Source organism: Propithecus coquereli, unplaced genomic scaffold (genome assembly GCF_000956105.1).
Source record: "Propithecus coquereli isolate 6110/MARCELLA unplaced genomic scaffold, Pcoq_1.0 Scaffold301, whole genome shotgun sequence".
NCBI lineage: Eukaryota > Metazoa > Chordata > Mammalia > Primates > Indriidae > Propithecus > Propithecus coquereli.
This window is the reverse complement of record NW_012148631.1, coordinates 4,455,122-4,466,823: the sequence shown is the minus strand read 5'-3', so window position 1 is coordinate 4,466,823 and position 11,702 is coordinate 4,455,122.

Here is an 11,702-nt window from a genome sequence, read left to right as displayed (position 1 = left end):
CAGGCATGCAGTTGTTCCACCCCACTCTGCCTGGGACTCTAGGCCGGCCTGCACCACGCACTTGGACTGCCCCCGTTTAGGCCTGCCTTTGTCTTACCACTCTGCCTCTGCAACGGCCAACGGTCACCACAGTTCAACTCCCATGGTCCAGTGGCCCAGAACTCTAATTGGCAGCTCTCCAGACCCATCTTGGACCGGCCACATGCTGCCGTGTGCCAGGATCACACAATGGGCTCCTGGTTTCTTCTGCTCCTGGGGGCAGGGGCAGCCAGAACTGTGCAGTTCTTTTGCTACCACTACATAACATGCACTCAGAACCCAAAGGGAAAGGAGCCTCTCACCTCCTGGTGGTGGTCCCTCTCTAGGTGCCCCTCCTGGTTCTGCAGGGCAAAATGACCACACAAAGTGTATAAACCTTGTCCCCACACTGCGCAGGCACTGCTGTTTTTGTCTGCCAGGAGCCATTCCCTCTTCAACCAGTGAGAACGCCCTCGAGAACATGTCAGTCTGAAGACTCCAATGGTGAGCAGGTCATCTGGGACTGGCCAATCAGGGGACAAAAAAGAAATAAAATTCTCACCACAGAGATTAGCTGGGGGAGGCCCATGACCACAGCCAGGCCAATGAGACCTGATCGTGGAACCTGGGGAGAGAGAGATGCTTTCTTTCCACTGGACCTGAAGCTGGGAGCCACTGAGCCTGGAGATGCCAGGAGCCACCGTGTGGAGGATCTGTCTGAGAGTGAAGTCAATGTGTTCTCTTCCCTGTTGTTGGGATTTGGTTGCTGTTGGTTTTTTTCTTTTAGTTTTCTACTTAAACCAGTTTGAATTGGGTTTTTCTGTCACTTGCAACCAAAAGCATAGTGACTAAGAGAAATACCAATGGCCAGCAAGGTGTCACAGATAAAGTACCAGAGAGGACACTGCCTCTAGCCCCAGCCTTGCCACTAATTTCCCACACGGCTTTGGTGCAGGCCCTTAGACATCTCAAACAAAGGCAGTGGATGGAGGATGCACAGATCTCTCCCCAGGCTCTGGGCAGAACGCACCAGGTTTGCCTTTGCCTTCCTCTCAATGGAATTCTCTTCTGAGTCCCAGCTTAAGCCCCCAGAATGCCGTTCTCCCCGAAACTTGGGGAACCCCTCACTGCTTTGACCTCCTGCAACATCTACATATCTGTGCACTCACTGGTTTTATACCACCTTGATATTTCGTGCATATGTGGCGTGTCCCCCAAAACTCATAGGAGTAGCTAAACTGCTTGCGCTTCACCATGATCCAGGCACTAAGCCAAATCCGCTACCTGCAGGCTCCTACGTGGCCCTCACGTCCATCCTGCAGGGGAAAGACAGTTGTTATCTCAGTATCCCATTTGAAATATGAGGACATGGAAGCATGAAGGAAACAAGTCACTTGGCAGAGGTCACCCAGTGAGGTGTGCCAGGACAGGGATGCTTCAAGACGATAAACTTCTGGATCACACCATTCTGCCTCACAGACACACCCTGTGCTGCTTATCACATATCGATTCCTCCCAAACATCTGCTGATGCTTCATCTGTTGTGAGCAGACTTCAGGAAGATGTGGCTCAGGCAAGAGGAAAGCCCAGTGGCAGCCCAGGCCCTGAGTTGGTGGGGTAGGCGTCCCGCGGACCACACCCCTTGCCTCCCGGTTCTGTCTGCTCTGCCCGGGCTCCAGCCCCTCCACACAGAGCCCCATTCACCACCTGCCCAGGAAGGGAGGCATCATTCCGAGGGAATTCTGAGGCCACCCTCTGGAGCCGAGAAGGCAACTGGCTAACAGACGAGCGATTCTCTCCTGCAGCAGAAGAAATTCAGTCCCAATCAAGAGCTCACACTGTCCACCCATGACCAAAACAACCCACACCCGTTAGCTGAACCCTGAGCTGGGCCCAAACATTAATTTTGTTACTGAACAGTGGAACAAACCAAAGTGGTTTTTTCCAGAAAAAAAAAAACAGTAGACCAGCTTGAACCTAAGCTGACCCCATATATTTTCTAAAACTACTGAACAGGAACAAAAATCAGACATCAAAATGTTCTGCAAATGAAACCAGTATTTCATTCAATCCAACTCCCCGATTTGGAAAGAAAATCAGGGAGGCAGAGGGAGCAGAGAAGTGTTTTACCTCCCTCGTGCAACTCAGTGGGGTGTGTAATCCTATTCTAAGGAACACCGTGTGAAGAATGGAGACTGGCTTTTTTTCAGTGCAGTAGGGGAAAAAATGGTATTTTTATTTTAACTCTCCATAAAGATGAATCAGAAAATTTCAGAGCATTCAGTTCCCCTTGTGTTCATGAAAGCACTTCAAGGATTGCTCCACTATAACGACATAGCCTAAACGCATCAGCTGAAAGGACAGGGCCCTGGGTCCTGGCCCCACTGTCCGAGTGGCCTCGGGCATGTTATTCTGGGGCAGTGGTCACCAGCAATCAAAGTCAGGTGTGGCACTCAGCAGCCTGACACAATTGGGCAGGGAGGGTCCACGTGGGTATTGTCTCCTCTCAGAAAGTCTGATTCACACGAAAACAAACAAGACCAGACTTCGTGCCCCAGAGGAGAGAGGGCTGGGCCAGCCGGACTCTCCCATTCTCGTTCCTCCCAGGTTCTGCACGAGCTGCTCTCAGGTCCCAGAGCAGGAACCCGAAGGCCTTTCTGCGTAGACTCACCTCCGCCCCCAACTATACACACATGCTGACCGCACCCATCCTAGGGCCTAAAGAAAGAGAATGCAGTGAGGATGATGAAGAGCCGATTGAACCAGAGCATGAAAAAGTGAAAAAGATTGTTCCGTTGGCCAAAGACCAATTACACCTGTTTGAAAGACTAAAGGCTACCGAACTGTTAACACTAGTTACTTCTGGGCTGTGGAAATGGAGGGCAGGGGCGGAGAAGAGGACTTCTGCTTTCTATTTTATACTTGGATCCTTCTTAAGGAGCATGTGTGCATTGCATTGATAATGTTTAAAACAAAAGGCTAAAATGTGCACATACATACACTCCACCAGCTAGGCACATGACAAAGGCGGACACCACAGGGGAAAAGATTGACAGATTTAACTGCATAAAATTGAAAAGCTTCTATTTTAAAAAAAGGAAATGACTTTAAACTATATTAGGAAGAGAAATTATTTACAACATAAATGATAGTAAATATTTACCATCCTTAACATATAAAAAAAGCCACTTAGGGAAAAACCACAGTCTGATAGAAAAATAAGCAAAAGACACAAATAAGCAATTCATGAAAAAAGACATGAAAATAGACAATAAACAAAAAATTCATCCTCACTAATAACTAAAGAAACCCAACTAAAAGTCGAATAACATTTTTGCCTATCAAACTGGCAAATATATTTCAAATTTTTTTATAATACTTGTTGGCAAGAGGACAGACAGGAAGACAACCTCATCTACTATTGTAGGAGGGCAAATCGGCAAAAAAAAGGAAAGGGCCAGGCGCGGTGGCTCACGCCTGTAATCCTAGCTCTCTGGGAGGCCGAGGCGGGTGGATTGTTTGAGCTCAGGAGTTCGGAACCAGCCTGAGCAAGAGCGAGACCCCGTCTCTACTAAAAATAGAAAGAAATTAATTGGACAACTAAAAATATATAGAAAAAATTAGCCGGGCATGGTGGTGCATGCCTGTAGTCTCAGCTACTCGGGAGGCTGAGGCAGGAGGATCGCTTGAGCCCAGGAGTTTGAGGTTGCTGTGAGCTAGGCTGACGCCACGGCACTCACTCTAGCCCGGGCAAAAGAGTGAGACTCTGTCTCAAAAAAAAAAAAGGAAAGCTTTTTGGAGGTCAATATTATAAAACCTATTAATAACTTTTAAAATATGCATAAACTTTGACATAGCAATTCCACTTCTAAGCATTTATCTCTAAGGAAAATCATCATGGCTAAAGATACATGCATTTGGATGTTAAGCGGAGCATTGTTTATAAGAGCAAAAAGTTGGAAACAGTCTCAGTGTCTAAACAATGAAGGACTGGTTTAATATATTATGACATTATGCACAGGGAATATCTGTGCAGTTATTAAAATGATGATAGAGAAAAATATGAAACAACATGGAAATTCTCATGATATACTGTTAAGTGGAAAAAGTTGCAAATGGTATGGACAATATGAACCCACTTTATAAATAAAAATAGGTGTATACCTGCACTCAGTTTTTAAATATCTGATCATAGGCAATTTTTATTTTCTCCTTTTGTAATTAAAATTTTTTATTTTTTAATTTAAAAATAGCCAGTGCTGAATGAAATGCATCCAAAAATCATTTTCAAGTAATAGATCAGGAAACAAATATCTTTAAATCAACAAGTTAGGAACCAAAGACATATCGAATAAGATAAAATAGCATCGATTGTCCCAAATAACCCGTCCAATTAATCTTCTATGCCTTTCTTGTAAGACCACAGAATCTGAGTTCATACAGATGAGGTCACTGCATTGCAAAACTTGTTGGACCAGTACAACATTCTAAAATCATAACCTACTTTTACCCACAGAAAAGAAGAAAATAAGCTTGTTCCCTTATTTTTCTAGAAGAAAACAATGCATCTTCAAAACTCAAGGTGGAAAGGCTGAAGCCAGATTTCACAGAGTTCTGGGAGTATGATGGTTTTGTTCTCTAATGACACTGCTTCATGCCAGTGTGAAATTTCGATTTTCAAAGAAGAAAAGGGGATAACTTTGATGAGCAAACGCCATTTACAAGCTGCAAAATACTGATGTGCAATGCTAAAACAAGAGATAAACTAGCAAAAAGGGAGAACGATAGATCCATAGTGCCCAATGTAGCTCTTCTGGGGCTAGAAAACACACACACATGTGCACCTGGCACAGAGTAGGTGCTCAGTAAACGCGGGCTGAATAATGTTGTCAGTGAATTTCACCAGCTTTCTCTCACAACCTCTATTTGACCACTCGTCCTTAACCAGAAGTATTTTCCCTGTCAGTGGAGCTCAGAACAAAACATTTAGGCCACAGAACTAAAACTTTCAAGACAATACATCTCAAAGAAGAGGAAAGTTAGACACATGAGAAAAGTGTAAACAGGATGCTAATGGATTACTCCACTAACACCTCGCCTCTTCCCTTTCCTTCCTTTCCCTTCCCTTCCCTTCCCTTCCCTTCCCTTCCCTTCTCTTCTCTGTCTCTAGAGAGATCCTCCCAAGCCAGGGCTAACCTTCAGAAACAGTGAAGCACAACTGACAAATCCAGGAATTTCCTTCTCAGACACATCCATGTGTAGAAAGAAAGGTCTCCTTGGTTCATCCACGTCCTTCGGGAAAGTCAGAAGGACAATGTTTCCACCTGCACGTGGATTTCTATCATAATCTAACGAACAACTTTCCACACAACAGAATTACAAACAGGTCTCTCATCATATTATTGATACTTCCCTGGATCCAGACAATAGTTCCTCTCAATCTTTGACATGTAGAGAGAATTTCCTTTACAACATACCATTTTTTAACTTAATAATGGGATTTTAAAAGGAACTTATCTTCACTGGATCTTAACCACCTTGGAGATGTTTTTCCCACTGTTTGCGCATTTCCTACCAAGCAAATCGCAGGCTGTTCAGATGGCGATGAGCACAGTTGGAAATGATCTGCAACAAAACCTTTCTTAATCGTAACTCTCAAGGAAGAGGGTGTTTTGTTTTCCATTAGTGACCTGCTTGGCAAAAAGCTAAATAGAAGAGTTCCTAAGGTTACGTTTTTGTACACAAGGTGGATTCCAGAAGACCCCAAAAATGGATCAGATAAAAATGTGTCCAATTTGAAGATGCTAAGACGCTGTAGGAAATAAATGTTTGCTGAATGACTATGCCAGAGTATTGGGAGTTTTAGTCCTGAAAAATGGTATTAAGGGAAAACACAGAGCCACGTCCTACGGCCAGAGCAGGAGACAGCACTGGACAGCGGAGAGGCAGCAGAAGGACAAAAGCTTGTCCACATCACGCTGTCCTGAGCCAGGATGCCCATATTTAATTATCAGACTAGTCTGGTAAGCAACAATCATTGAGTGTAAATTGTTTAAAAATCACTTTACCAAAAGAATAGGATTTGTTGTATAAATGTTCTTTGTCAAATACATGATGTTTGCTATTTTTGGCTGGAAATCTAGTTTATGCTATTTATACCAAGATTTATGTGACTTTTAAGCGACTTGTATATATTTGTGTGCATTTGCTCACTCCTTTTTTGCATGTGGTCAGCATTGACTATATGTGTATGGAAGAAAAAGATAAATGAATGGCTGCCTTTAGAAAGAAACATTTCAAACATTTGGCCACAAAACTGGGGGAAATGCTGAAGATATGATAGGCTATGAACCTGATTCAGTCTCATACAACCTGAAGGATCCCATCTGGAAATCTCCCCTCAAGAAGACAAAGAATATATATAAACAAAGGAGAAAGAAAGAAGTGGACCTACTGGGGAGTTTAAGACATTGGGAATAATGCTCATTTCCTTCCAGCTCATATCCAGTAGGGTCAAGCAATACCGAGTTCTTTCCACTCTATGGAAAGCCAGAACGGACAGATCAGCCCTAACCTGGCACACCACACCCACGACCGCAGTCATCCAGGCCTGGGCCATAGAATACAGGCACCGACTCTTCTCTGCCTGACTGTCATCACATCTCAGAGATGAGACCCCAAATGAGCAGAGAATTAGAAGACTAGTGGAAGGATAGGTGGAGTCCACACCTCGACCTAGAGGAGATTCCCCAAGGGTGGTAGGCAGGTGGACCACTGCATATGCACGAGATCATTTTAGGTGGGGCTTCACTGAATACTTAAAGTAGTTATAAATTTATTTATATTGTCTATTCATGTAATAAATATTATTATTATATTCATGGAAAATTATAACCAATACAGACACATTGCTTCAGATGAGTACTATCCACAGTGACATCCCACCCGTATCCCTTTCAAAAATGAGTCTGAGGTGAGAGTGTAGTTAGGGAACAAGACTGTGTGGCTCTAGCTTTGGACTTGTGGGTCCTTTCCTGGCTTTTGGTCCTCCCTCTCCACTGGACTGCCAAGATGCTACAGAAACACACAGGATGTTCAGTCAAATCGGCTTTGGAAAGATCACGAACCATACAGACATGAATGCATTAGCACAAGAAAAATTCCAAGAAGCCTTGCAGTTAAAAAAAAAAAATTATTCTTACCTTTGTTTGATCTTTTCTCACTTCATGCATGTTGTTATCCTATACGATGCACCTTGCATGTTATTGCTCCACATTGTCTGAATTTTACCTTTGGGTAAAATCCGATCATGAAAAATCTGGATGTTGGAGCCAGAATGCTTGGGTTCTTGTACAGTTGTTTTTCTTGGAGAGGCCTGCTTCCATTGAGGGATTTTTTTTTAATAAGGTGTTTGAAACTCATTGCTCTATGTGTTGCAGACCTGTGGTAAGGAAAGAAGTCCTGGGCTTCATCACACAGTGTTTTCTCCATGAAAAGCCAGCATAGGAATTTGTCCAGCCCTGACTCCAGCAAGAACTGCACTTCTTCTGTGCAAGCTGGCTTGTGTTCAGTTGATGAACAGCATGAGCACTCTTATGGATCATATTTCCCTCTTTGCTTTGGCCACCAGTAAGCTCACAGCCGAATTCATAGTTCACCTTTAGAAATTGCACAGGACTTGAAGACTCAAATATTTGTGCACAACTCTCCTTCTGACTTTTTCTTATTTTCTTACCCTTGTTTCTCTTTACCCTGACATCCTTATTTATGCAGGTTGTCCTGTTGTTTTCCATGTGTTTGCTCTTAGGTGTCTTGAATGATGTAGGGGTGCATTCATAGATGTTTTGGCCCTTCTTTCACTCCATAAAGATGGGAAGAGCATCTGGGCCACAGGATGGAAAAGGCCTGACTGCATATAGGAAAGGAAACATCCTGTTTGTTCCATGGAAAAACATTTTGCATTTTTACTTGGTTTGCTTTTTATACTTCTGGTAGATTGTGGTTTTCTGAAATTATTTGGTTGGGTATAAATCATCAAAAGTGGTATTTGTATTAATATATAGCTTGCCTATTTTTGTTTTTTTAAATTCTAGTGTACTTAAAGCCTGGCTGTCTGTGGGTCCCACCCATCTTCTAAATAAAAAAGTTGGGCCACTCACCTGAAAAGCTCAGAAGCCAACCTGGCCCCTCTTCGCTACTCTCAGCTGATGGCAACATCCGGCACAACTGGATGGCAATTCACAGGCTGAGGCCAGCATCCTCCCAGCCTTCGTTCTCCCCAGAGCCCTTACTGCAACCTCCCGCAATCGCAGCATTCTTATTCTTAGTACGATTCCACCTCAAGGGTAAAGGAACGCACACTAGCTTTTCTTTTATGCCCCTGAGAAACTAGTATTTCCTTACAGACACCATGTTTGGTTCCTCCCATGCACAAGCTCGTTTAATGGTGAGCAGAGTTCTCCCTTTTATCAGCAAGAAAATCAAGACTCAGAGCGTTTAAACAAGTAAGTTTGCATTTCATTCTTCCCTCAATCCCTCAGTAAGTGGAAGGGAAATTGGGAAAGATGAGAGACGAAAGATTCACCTCAGAATTCATGGAGCACAGGTAGAAAAACAGCAAGAGATTAAATTATGGGATTTTTTTTTTCAATGTCCCTGCCCTGTCCTTCTTCAGCTCCCTCTTTCATTCTAAAAATACCCTTTCTGCTCTCTCTTTTCCCTCCCCAGAAAACTGCCAGGAAGCCCCTACCATCCCCTTTCCCCGGCAGCCCCAGACCTCAGAATGTTCCTTGCTTCCGTCTGCCAGACTCCCGTCCCCAGCCCACTGCGCGGCCTTGCTCTGTGCAGACAGGTGTGGTCAGTGAATTCCCCACGAAGGCGACTAGGACAGCCCTGGCCTAACGCTTTCCTTCTCTCAGAGTGTTGCACTTTTAAAAGAGATCCCAGGGAAGCACCCTCACCTTGATTTACAGAAATAAAATTCCCAGTGCAGGACACTGGGGCGGCAGGCAGGAGGCCGGGAGAGACGGCCCAAGCTGCAGGGCTGTGCAACAGGAAGCCCATCCTTATGTCCTCCACCCAGACCCCAGCCACCTTTTATGGCTGGCCTATGACAAGGGACAGAGGTGTCACTGACAGAGGAGGGTCTGCACGTGGGTCTGGAGGCCAGGACTGCCAGGGGTCCCCACCAGAGTAGCTGCCCTCCCTGGCCTGCCTTGGAACACACTGGGCCGGACTCGCCTCCATTGGGCAACTCCTGTAAATGCCTCGCGCTCACCCCATCCAGTCCCTGAGGCTCCATCCGTCCCCTGAGCCGCCTGGTTTCCCTGCAGGCTGAGTTCTAAGGCAGGCAGGCAGCCTCTGCGCTGGACATCAAACTCCCCACCCCCTAGTGGAGAGAGCAAGGCCATGCGCCTCCCACCCGCGTGCTCCAGGCCCGGCTCCACCGGCTGGGGACTGCCGCTGCAGTTGGGACAAACCTCCACGCAGAACGGAGAGACAGGGAGCTCCGCCCAGCACATTTGTTCCTCCTCAGGCCTCCCTGAGGGCGCCCGACGGCCTTTGCTCAATGTTTTTCTGGCCTATCCATCCTCGCCAAGTCTTAGACTGTGAGGGATCAAATATGCGAATGGAAATGGAAAAAGCATGTCCGTGCGCTCGCTTCTCAATGGGGGTACAGGGGGTTATGGAGACCAGACACTGGTTTATGGATTATTCTTCCATAATCATCCAGATGTTTGGCCTGGCCTGGACTGCACAGGCCCAATAAAATCTTGCACTCCCCACTCGAGGTAAATCATCTGGCTCCAGAGCGAGGCCCGTGTCACGCTGCCCTGTGGCTGTAACAGCTCAGAGGCCCTGCGGAGGCAAGTGTTGCTGTCCCCAGGCCAGACAGCCAACTCGACACCCCATCTTCAGAGGTTAGCCTCACACGCCGAACATGTGGAGGACCTTCGTGTTTGGTTTTGGAATTTGTTTTTGGTTTGTTAGTTGCTTTTCCGTAAATTAACAAAAATCTGAGAAAATTCCATTTTCTTGCATTCCTTAATTAGATGGACATTTGTGCCCAGTGACTCACTCTGATGTAGGGTTTCAAGAAAAGGTGACAAGATACAGCCTGCCTCGTGTCAAGCTGATGGAGAACTGTCAGAAAGGAGGGGCACAAAAGAACATTCTGGGCATTTACTGGAGTCCTTCGACCTATATCAGTCAGGACAGCAGGATGGAAAGTAAATAAGTTCCCCAGGGCTTTCCGGGAGCTCCCCAATTCTAGTGAGGAAGACAGATACGAGGTGGGGGGGATGTTCAGTATTTATTATTTGCCCTGGTGGAGGAATGAACTATGTCCAGGGGAAGCTCAGAAGGGGGTGTTTTGTTGAGTCTTGAAGAATGAGCAGAAGAAATCCCCTCCTCAGAGATTCTTCTAGAGGCATTCCCATCCTGCCGCAATGCCTGTCGTTGACTCAGTGCCCCACGGAGGCCAAGAGGAAGGCTTTGTTCCCCCTGCACCCTCCACCAGGGGTCTCCAGAGGCTGCTGCTAGTTCAGGTGCACCCCACAAAGTCCGCTTTCCCTGGATCAGGGAACTCTGGCAACTCTGGGCTGGGGCTAAGCGGCAGCTGCCCCCATCAGATGGAGCATGTACCAGTTAGCCTTTGCTGCGTAAGAAACCACTCCAAAGCTCAGTGGCTTAAAACAACAATCATTTATTAGCTACAATTCCGGGTGTCAGCAAGTTGGGCTAGGCTCAGCGGAGCATTTCTTCAGTCAGTTTCACCAAGGCTCATTCATATGGCTGTTGGCGAGATGCCTGGGTTCCCTTCCACGTAACCTGCCCAGCAGGCTAGCTCGGCTTCTTCACAAGGTGCTCTTCCACCAGCAAGAGAGGCTGAGCCTCAGCGTGCAGGCGCTGTTGAGCCTTTGCCTGCGTGACTTTCATCAGTGGCCCATTGGTTAAAGCAAGACACAAGACCAGTCCAATTCAAAGATTAGGGAAACAGACTTCACCTCTTGGTAGGGGGAGTTACAAACAACTTGTAGTTATTTTTTTCATGGGCTCTTCACCACACAGAAATCGGGGCTCTGTTGCCATTTCTCCTTGAACTTGAGCTGCTGGTTTTCTTACATCTGGTCTTCCTCGGTCTCGCTATACCTGCGGGAGCCCCGTAGACATCCCAGACAGAGGAGCCAAAGCAGAAAGTGATCCCTGCTCCGTGATGCCACAGGGAAGTCAGGATGGCCAGGATCCAAGGTGGTGAACAGCAAAGCAGAGAGCACATTGCTAACACTGAGACACACCAGAGTCTCGGGTGAGGAAGGCATGATGGCGACATGATCATACATGGGGTGAGGACATGACACCCTGCAAGGCTCACAAGGCAGCTCTGGAAAGAACTCCCGAAACAGACAAGTGGGGCAAGAAAAGACAAGAAAACTCCCCTTCGCCAGTCGATTTTCATCGCACTGGCTCTGCAGCAAAGCACTCAGAGGCCAGGTGGCAGACGGCCGAGCCCACACACCAGGGAAGCAGTGAGGCCCACGCTGTATGCTGCAGGGTACATGGGGGACCCGGATGATTGTAAAACAGGGTGCTCGGGGGATCAACACAGTCTCAACAAACAGAGGTTCCAGCACATAGTTCAGAACATCTCCCGATGACGCATGAGGACGGCAAGGGAGGGCTCA